Source organism: Apium graveolens, chromosome 4 (genome assembly GCF_009905375.1).
Source record: "Apium graveolens cultivar Ventura chromosome 4, ASM990537v1, whole genome shotgun sequence".
Lineage (NCBI taxonomy): Eukaryota > Viridiplantae > Streptophyta > Magnoliopsida > Apiales > Apiaceae > Apium > Apium graveolens.
Genome location: NC_133650.1, coordinates 191,007,877 through 191,017,343, shown reverse-complemented (window position 1 = coordinate 191,017,343; position 9,467 = coordinate 191,007,877).

Below are 9,467 nucleotides of genomic sequence, written 5' to 3'. Positions count from 1 at the left end.
GGAGACGTTCCGCAGTTTTCTAGAAGCATTGATGCCGCCGTAGCTGAGGTAGGAACTACCAATAGGCTAGGCTTTCAACTTTTGAGGGACCAGATTTATTTATATTTATGAATTGTAATAATGGCAAAGAAATGTAAATTTATTCAGAAAACCTTTTAAGGTGTATTGGCAGATAATTGTGGAATAAAATGACTTGTGGTTATTTTTGGATGTTCATCTCTGAGACTATAACGTGTGGTGTGTGTGTTTATTGTGGGGTCACAGTACAGAGTAGTTGAGTAATTATTAAGATTGGGTGTTATTAAGGGAAATGGAACTCGTAACGGCCCGGATCCCCGACCCCGGATCTGGGGGTGTTACACACATCCAATCCTTTGGCACCTCAGAATTTTAGTAAAAGTCTTGCTTTCTAAAAAAAAATCAGCCACACAAGAGATATTATATAGAGAGTAGCTACGCATTATAACTCTTAACTAATTAAGAGTTATTATTAATTCAAAAATCCTATTTGTATTATAATTAATTCTTACTTAATTGTTTAACAAATAAATTTCATAATTAATATTAGTAAATTCAAATATCAATATTTATCTAATTAATTAAGTCATACTTAATTAATATTATAAATAATTCGAATTACTTTAAGATAATTTAAATCCAATTTAAATTAAATAACCCTTCAAGCATTCTTAGTGTGCGATCATATAGGTTATTATTACCTTGGCAACAAATTTTAAATCTAATTTAAAATCCTAAACAATGAGCGGCATCTAGTAATACATCATTGCTACCCAAGTAATAATAATTGAATCGGTGATCGATTAAACCTTTTGCGAATAAGGTACAATGTAATATAATCCCTTTAACTAAATATTATAGATTAAATTAGAGACATGTAATATGTCATCCTCATCATAGTTTAATCCAAGTTTCCTTGATCAATGAGTAGACTATCATATCAAATCAACATTTGAGTGTGGCCACACATTTCATAGTCTAGCTCACACAAGAGGCCAATAATATCACTCCTAAAATAGGAGGGTTAAATCCCATCTAGATCATTCATATTTCTCATACGATTCATAATATACCCAATATCCACTTTTATCATTACCCGGTCAAGGATAACTTTTAATGGAATCAATGTATATTAATTCTTGTACAGAAATATAATGACTTCAGGTCTAAGGACCATTACATCATTATCACTGTGAGAATTACTTAGGACACAACAGACATGTAGAATCTCACATTGGGTCTGTCCAGCACCATGTACATGTACATGTGCCTGTGTCTTTGACTTTAGTATCACTATACCTATGATCAATGAGATGTGATCATCAGTCAACAAACACACTAGTCTTAATGTATTATTATTGTCCCTTAATAATAATACTCGATCAGGGACCTTTAGGAATATTGATACTATTCTCGTAATCTCATTTCTAAGTCACGTACTTAGAGATATAGAATTTCATATCATATTCTAAGGACATTTATTAATCTAACATTTATATCGCAGTAAATTAAGAATTAATAAATTATAAAGGGAATAATCGATGGAACATAAACATTAATAATTCTAATGTCTTAAACTAAAATATCATAGTTTTGTCTCTAGGGGACAAACACTAACAATCTCCCACTTGCACTAGAGCCAATCACCCATGTATTTAATACTCATGGAACTAGTATGACCATCACGCTTCTACTGCGATAAAGCCTAAGTCACTGGGTCTGCAACACTATCATTACCATGCACTTTACATTTATATCTCCTTAATCATTAATCTCATTGATAAGGCGATATTGCCTAAGGACATGCCTAAACAGTCTCCATGGCTGTTTCAAAAAAATATCAATATATTCAGCTTCCATAGAATCATCAATGTTCTTGCTGTGAACTATTCAAGCTAACATCAATTATATTTAGACAAAACACAAAACATACATAAACTCTTAATCATCCTTATTTGTCAAAAAATTAGGTTCAGAAACTAGTATCAGTGTAACCCTTTACAACCAGTTCCCTATCTTCTACATACACCAAAAATAAATCTTTAGTCCTCTTTAAGTACTTAAGAATATTCTTGAAAACTATCAAGTGACCCTCACCTGGATTAGACTGGTATCTGATCGTCATGCTCAAAGCATACGAAACATCAGGATAAATACATATCATTATACACATTATAGATCCAATTGCTGACGCATCTGGAACTTCCTCAAACGGCCCTTATCATCTAATGATTTAGGGGGCAATTATCTTTTGAGATCACTATCCCATGAGACATCGAAACATATCCTTCTTTATCTCTTGCATCATAAAATGATGCAATATTTTATCAATGTATGTACTCCGACTAGGTCGATTAATCTTTTCAATCTATCTCTATAGACCTTGATCCCTAATATATAGGTAACATCGCTTAAGTCTTTCATCGAGAAATTATTTATCAACCAAGTCTTAACAACCTGTAGAGAATGTATGCCATTCCTTATTTGTTATATGTCATCTACATATAATTCTAGGAATGTCACATGGCTCCCACTAACCTTCTTATAAACACATGGTTCATCTTCATTTTGAATAAAGCCAAAACCTTTGACCATTTCATCAAAATGAATATTCATTCTCCTTGAGGCTTGCTCCAATCTATAAATCGATAGAAGCAACTTACAAACTATCTTAGCAAACTTTGGATCGACAAAACCCTCAGGTTGTATCATATATACATCATGTTCAAGGCTCCCATATAAGAAAGCAGTTTTGACATCCATTTGCCAAATCTCATAGTCAAAGTAAGCAAATGTTGCAAACAAAATCCTGATGGACTTGACCATAGTAACCGGTGAAAAAGTCTCGTCATAGTCTATACCATGAATTTTTTTTGAAACTTTTTGCCACTATTCGCGTCTTATAGGCCTGTAATTTACCATCCATGTCAGTTTTCTTCTTGAAAACCCACTTGCATCCTATAGGTTTTACCCCTTCGAGTGGATCAACTAAAGTCAGTACTTTATTTTCATACATGGATTCCATCTCGGATTTCATGGCCTATAGCCATCTCTCGGAGTCTGAAATGTTCATAACATCTTGGTAGGTGAGAGGCTTATTATTATTCGTAAGCATCGCATCACCATCTTGAGTCAAAATAAATTCATAATTTCTCCCGGGCTCATGGTGAGTCCTACTAGATCTATGAATAACCTGTGTTTCTTGGATAGGATTACTTTCAACATTTTGATGTACATCCTGATCTTATTCCAACTCTGGTTCAATGTTATCATGTGGTTCTCGATCTTCATCAAGATGTATTATCCTCCCACTGATTTTCTTAGCAAGCAGTTCTCCCTAAAGAAATATAGAGGCCCGAGCAACAAACACTTTGTTCTCAGAAGGATTATAAAAACTATACCCTAGTCTCACTTGGGTATTCCACAAAATAGCATCTATCTAATTTTGGTCCAAGCTTGTCAGAGGCTAAACATTTTATAAACGCTTCACGTCCCCAAATTTTCATAAATGACATGCTATGACATTTATCACTCTATATCTCATACGGAGTATTTTGAACCGCTTTAGTCAGAACTTGGGTAAGTGTATATGCAGCCGTTTCTAGAGCATAACCCTAGAAACTGAATGGAAGATCCGCTTGATTCATCATCGATCACACTATGTCCAACAAGGTACGATTTCTCCTCTCAGAATCTCTATTCCATTGAGGTGTTCTAGAAGGAGTAAGTTATGATACACTATCACACTCCTTCAAAAAACTCTTGAAATTGAGGTTTAAGTATTCTCTTCCACGATCTGATCGTAAAACTTTTATACTTTTCCCTTATTTTATTTTCTACTTCGACCTTATATTCTTTGAACATTTCAAAAGACTCAGATTTGTTCTTCATAAGAACCACATATCCATATCTACTGAAATCATCAGTAAATATTATGAAGTAGTATAAGCCCCCATTTTCCATCATACGCATTTGACCACATACATCATTATGTATAAGTCATAATCGTTCGGTGGCCCTTTCACCTGATCAGGTAAAAGAAGCTTTAGTCATTTTGCCAATGAGACAAAGTTCACATCTTCCGTATGATTTCAAACTTATCCAAGTATTCATCTATATGTAACTCAGAAATGTGTTTCTCATTAATATGGCTTAACGACAATGCTAGAGCTAATGTTTGATTTGAGTCAACTTAGAACATATAAATTGTTAACTAATTGTGCAACATTATAAGTCTTATCATTGAAATAGAATAAACAACTATTGTTTATTTAATTAAAATGAAAACATTTCTTGTCCTAAAAAGAAATTGACTTAATGTATCCGCTAAAGGCAGGCACGTAATAACAATTTATCGAGTTCTCAATCTCGCCTTATGGGCAAAATTAGGTATCGAGTTCCTTCAACTAGAGCAACAACTTTTGCTCCAATTCTAACCCTATACCTGAAGCTTGACCATTACTAGTCTTCTTCCTTAGATCTTCCAAATAAGCTCAACAATTTAACTTCCATTCATCCAGTTATTTCCACAAAAATGACAATCATCTCCTTTAGCAACACCCCTATTAGGCTTCAAAAGCCCTTTGGGATTGGACTTTGGTTTGACACCGAATAAGATCAAATCTTCACCTTGCCTGTCCACTTTCCTTTCCCATTTGCATTCCATGTGTACATCATCAATATGGATGTAATTCATGCCTTTAATGTATTATTTTCAGCAGTTCTAAACATGCTTAACAACTCAGTGAGTGTTCTGTCTATCTCATTCCTTTTGTTCTTAACAAACTGAGAATAGAAGTTGTTCAAAGATCGTTTGATCTAATCAAGCTGAGTCTCTAGACCATTATTGAAACCCAAAATATCAAGGTACATATGCCTATTACCTTTAGAACATGTGGTCCAACCGGATATGATTCTTCGATTAATGCAAAAGTATGGTGCCTTATTATTGTCAAATCTTTCTGACAAGCCTATCCTTCAAACATCTTTTGAAGGTGCTCAATCATATCATAAGCATCATTATGCTCTTGTTGCTTCTAAAGCTCATCACTCATAATTACAAACATGAGACATGAAACATCAGTTGCATAATTAATTTGCTTTTGGTAAGCATTTTGTTATGCACATGTTTCATTCTCATCTAGAAGAAATAAGGGAGGGGTTTGAGTGACATCCTTGAACCTGAGGACAATCCTCAAGTTCCCATGTCAATCGATGAACTTATTTCATGTCAGTTTGTCCTTCGTAAGGACTACTACATAGAGAAGTTATTTATGTTATTTGTTATTTGATATCTACAATATTAAAGTGCATAAAATGACTTAGTCTACAGATGATCATTAAATTATGTTCAAGTGATTATTCATATATATATATATTCACAATATATATCTCCCATTATTTTTATCAAATCAATAGCCCTAACTATTAATTCAGAAAAAATATCTTCTATATCCTTTTTAGTGAGCCAAGATCCATATTTCACCATGCGTTAGGTCAGCTTTGGCTTTTCTCCTAAAACATGATTATTTAGGTAAACAACATTTGTCAATTATATCAACTATATAACTCTTGGATAGCTTGGTGGAACATTTGTTCATATTTATCTAATAAATATCGCCAAACTCTATACCTCTAAGTTCACAATCCTATTGTGGTAACTTAGTTAAGTCAAACCCAATAGTCAAAAGTATCAATATACTTCAACACATCTCCCACGATAGATGGGAGTACCTCGCTTTGGCAAACCCACTCCTTATCGATCTAGGGTTAACACATTAGACTTATTGGAAGGCATCCGATCAATTTAATATTAACTTTAGGGTTTTGTTAAATTTAAAACGATCATGATCCCATCATAAAGAGATTCCCAATTTTTTATTGAATAAAATACTTCAAATCAATATTCGTCAATGGTTTGATTTCCAGGTAGTGAGGGAGTCACAACGGTCTCTCCTAAAACCCACAACCTTACAAGTTCAAAGAACTCGCTTTTGACAAAATCGCCCCATGTCAGAAATAAAGAAAATTTGTATTTTATTCCGTGTTTCATAAACACGAGAATCTCATAATCGTTTGTTCATTTTAAAATCTTGAATCGTTACATATTTTATCTCGTTTAGCAAGCATGGCATGGGTGTCGTATCTAATACATACATCTTTAATTCAATTAATCATGCATCTTTATAAACTACTCTACACATACATTCATCATATGTGCATATATATGTAAAGTACAATAAATAAATGTGGTTGGTTATGGCATCATCCTATGTGGTCTTTATCAAGCTAATGACAAAGATCTAGGTCATTCTAAGGTGGAAAATAAATACAGGCTAACTATTACATGTCTTCTTTCTTGTATTGCTTCCTTGGATGGCCTCCGTGTGGGATTACCCTTGATCTTCAAATCTTCATGTCTTCATGTACATTACAAGAATGAAATATGAAAACTAATCTAATGAAATTACAAGAAGAACTCGAGTTACATTTGAGATTTAATAATTACAAGATTAAATGACATGCAAGCCGTATTTGAAAAACCCAAGCCATTAACCTAAGGTCATAAGCCATAACCATCCACCATGCTCAATTGACACAAAATAACATGTTAAAACACATAATTTGATCTTAACATATCATACCCATCATGATCTAATCATAAAAACCAAATATTTAAAAAATCAGAAAATTTGAAATTAAATCTAATAACATTAAATCACAGATTACAGGGCCTAAACGACATCAAACACCTTACAGATCAGTCGATGATAGCTTTATCTATCAGTTATGTTCAGACGCTCGATTCTATATGAAATAGCGTATTCGTTTGCCAAAATCGGACACTAGACATAGATTTCAGCAAATCCGCTGCATCCGATTCAGAATCGTATCAAATACGATTCTTATAATAAGAACAAACACAAAACATGTATATATTAGTATATATACAGATTATATAATTAAAATATGATTATACAACTCTCATGAATATCATATATTCAAAACATATACGTACATACACATATATAAACATAATAATATGTAAAACATACAAAATCGCATGCATAACAGTCATGGAATATTGTATACATGTTATCATCATAAAACCAATAAACACATAAACGAATTAAACACTTTTCGTAAGTAGCTCTGATGCCATTGTTGGGTTTCGAGCACATAAACGCAACGGAAACAGTAATTAAAAACGTAAAAAATCAGAATTTTCAAAACCCACCGCAGGATCCATGTGAAAAATAGATATTTATTTCGTACATCAGATTGCTTACCTTAAGAAGCTTTATAAATTGGTTGAATAATGGAGATCCAAAGCTTGTTCAATCACCACACATCCCGCTCTCGCGATCTACGCTCTATCGGCATCCACACGAATGCTTAAACTCAAGGATTGGATGTGTACTAGCACAAACCCGTTTCTTCTTGCTCTTTCCATTTTCTCTCTTGGTGGCTAGGGTTTTAGTAAAAGTCACTTGCTAAAAAAATCAGCCACACAAGAGATAGTATATAGAGAGTAGTAAAACGAATTATAACTCTTAACTAATTATGAGTTATTATTAATTCAAAATTCCTATTTGTATTATAATTAAGTCTCACTAAATTATTTAACAAATAAATTTCATAACTAATATTAGTAAATTCGAATATCAATATTTATCTAATTAATCAAGTCATACTTAATTAATATTATAAATAATTCCAATTACTTTAATATAATTGAAATCCAATTTAAATTAAATAATCCTTCAAACATTCTTAGTGTGTGACCCTATAGGTTATTATTATGTTGGCAATGAATTTTAAATCTAATTTAAAATCGTAAACAATGAGCAGCATCTAGTAATACATCATTGCTACCCAAGTAATAATAATTGAATCGGTGATCGATTAAACCTTTTGTGAATAATGTACAATGTAATATAATCCCTTTAACCAAATATTATAGATTAAACTAGAGGCATGTAATGTGTCATCCTCATCATAGTTTAATCCAAGTTTCCTTGATCAATAAGTAGACTATCATATCAAATCAACATTTGAGCGTGGCCACGCATTTCATAGTCTAGCTCACACAAGAGGCCAATAATATCATTCCAAAAATAGGAGGGTTAAATCCCATCTAGATTATTCATATTTCTCATACGATTCATAATATACCCAATGTCCACTTTTATCATTGCCCGGTCAAGGATAACTTTTAATGGAATCAATGTATATTAATTCTCGTATAGAAATATAATGACTTCAGGTCTAAGGACCATTACATCATTATCACTGTGAGAATTACTTATGACACAACAGACATGTAGAATCTCACATTGGATCTGTCCAGCACCATGTACATGTATATCTGCCTGTGTCTTTGACTTTAGTATCACTATACCTATTATCAATGAGATGTGATCATCAGTCAACAAACACACTAGTCTTAATGCATTATTATTGTCCCTTAATAATAATACTCGACTAGGGACCTTTAGGAATATTGATACTATTCTCATAATCTCATTTCTAAGCCACGTACTTAGAGATATAGAATTGCATATCATATTCCAAGGATATTTATTAATCTAACATTTATATCACAGTAAATTTAGAATTAATAAATTATAAAGGGAATAATCGATGGAACATAAACATTAATAATCCTAATGTCTTAAACTAAAACATCATAGTGTTGTCTCTAGGGCACAAACACTAACAAGAGGATCCCTTTAGAGGGAAGTTAGCAAGGTTCTTTCAAGAGAATAGTAATGCATTTGCGTGAACAGTAACGGATATGCTAGGCATAGACCCAGAGTTGATCACCCACAAGTTGAATGTGGATCATAATAGGAAGACCGTGAAGCAGAAGAAAAGGAGTTTTACCCTTGAAATGCAGGAAGCTATCAAGCAAGAAGTGGAGAAGCTCTTAGAAGCTGGTTTCATTGAAGAGATACAATTTACGGAATGGTTAGTGTAGCGACTGGGAATTTCACGACGTGATTAAGTGAATAAATTATAGTTTTGTGCTATAATTTTGAATTTACGTGAATAAATAAAAGGTTAAATGATTTTGTGGTTAATTTTCATTGTTGTATAATAGTAATTGAGAATCTAAAGTAACCCGTTTCAGTTTGATGAGTCAGCTGAGGAATTAAGTTGTGTCGTCGGGCCGTCAAGTTGAACGGAACCCGTAGTAAAAAGGGATTAAAAGTGTTTAAGAACATGAATGTGAAATATACTTGATGATATTGTGTATATGCATGTTGATTAATGGGTGCATGTTCAAATTAGAGATTTGCGGAATTTTAAATATTTATAAAAGGATTTATAAGGATTTTATTGAGATGTAAATATTTTTATAAAACTATAGAAATGTGATCAAGGTGTAAAGTTTGCTTTATTATTCTTAAAATAGTCCAAGAGACTTTCTAAAAATAATATTCAGA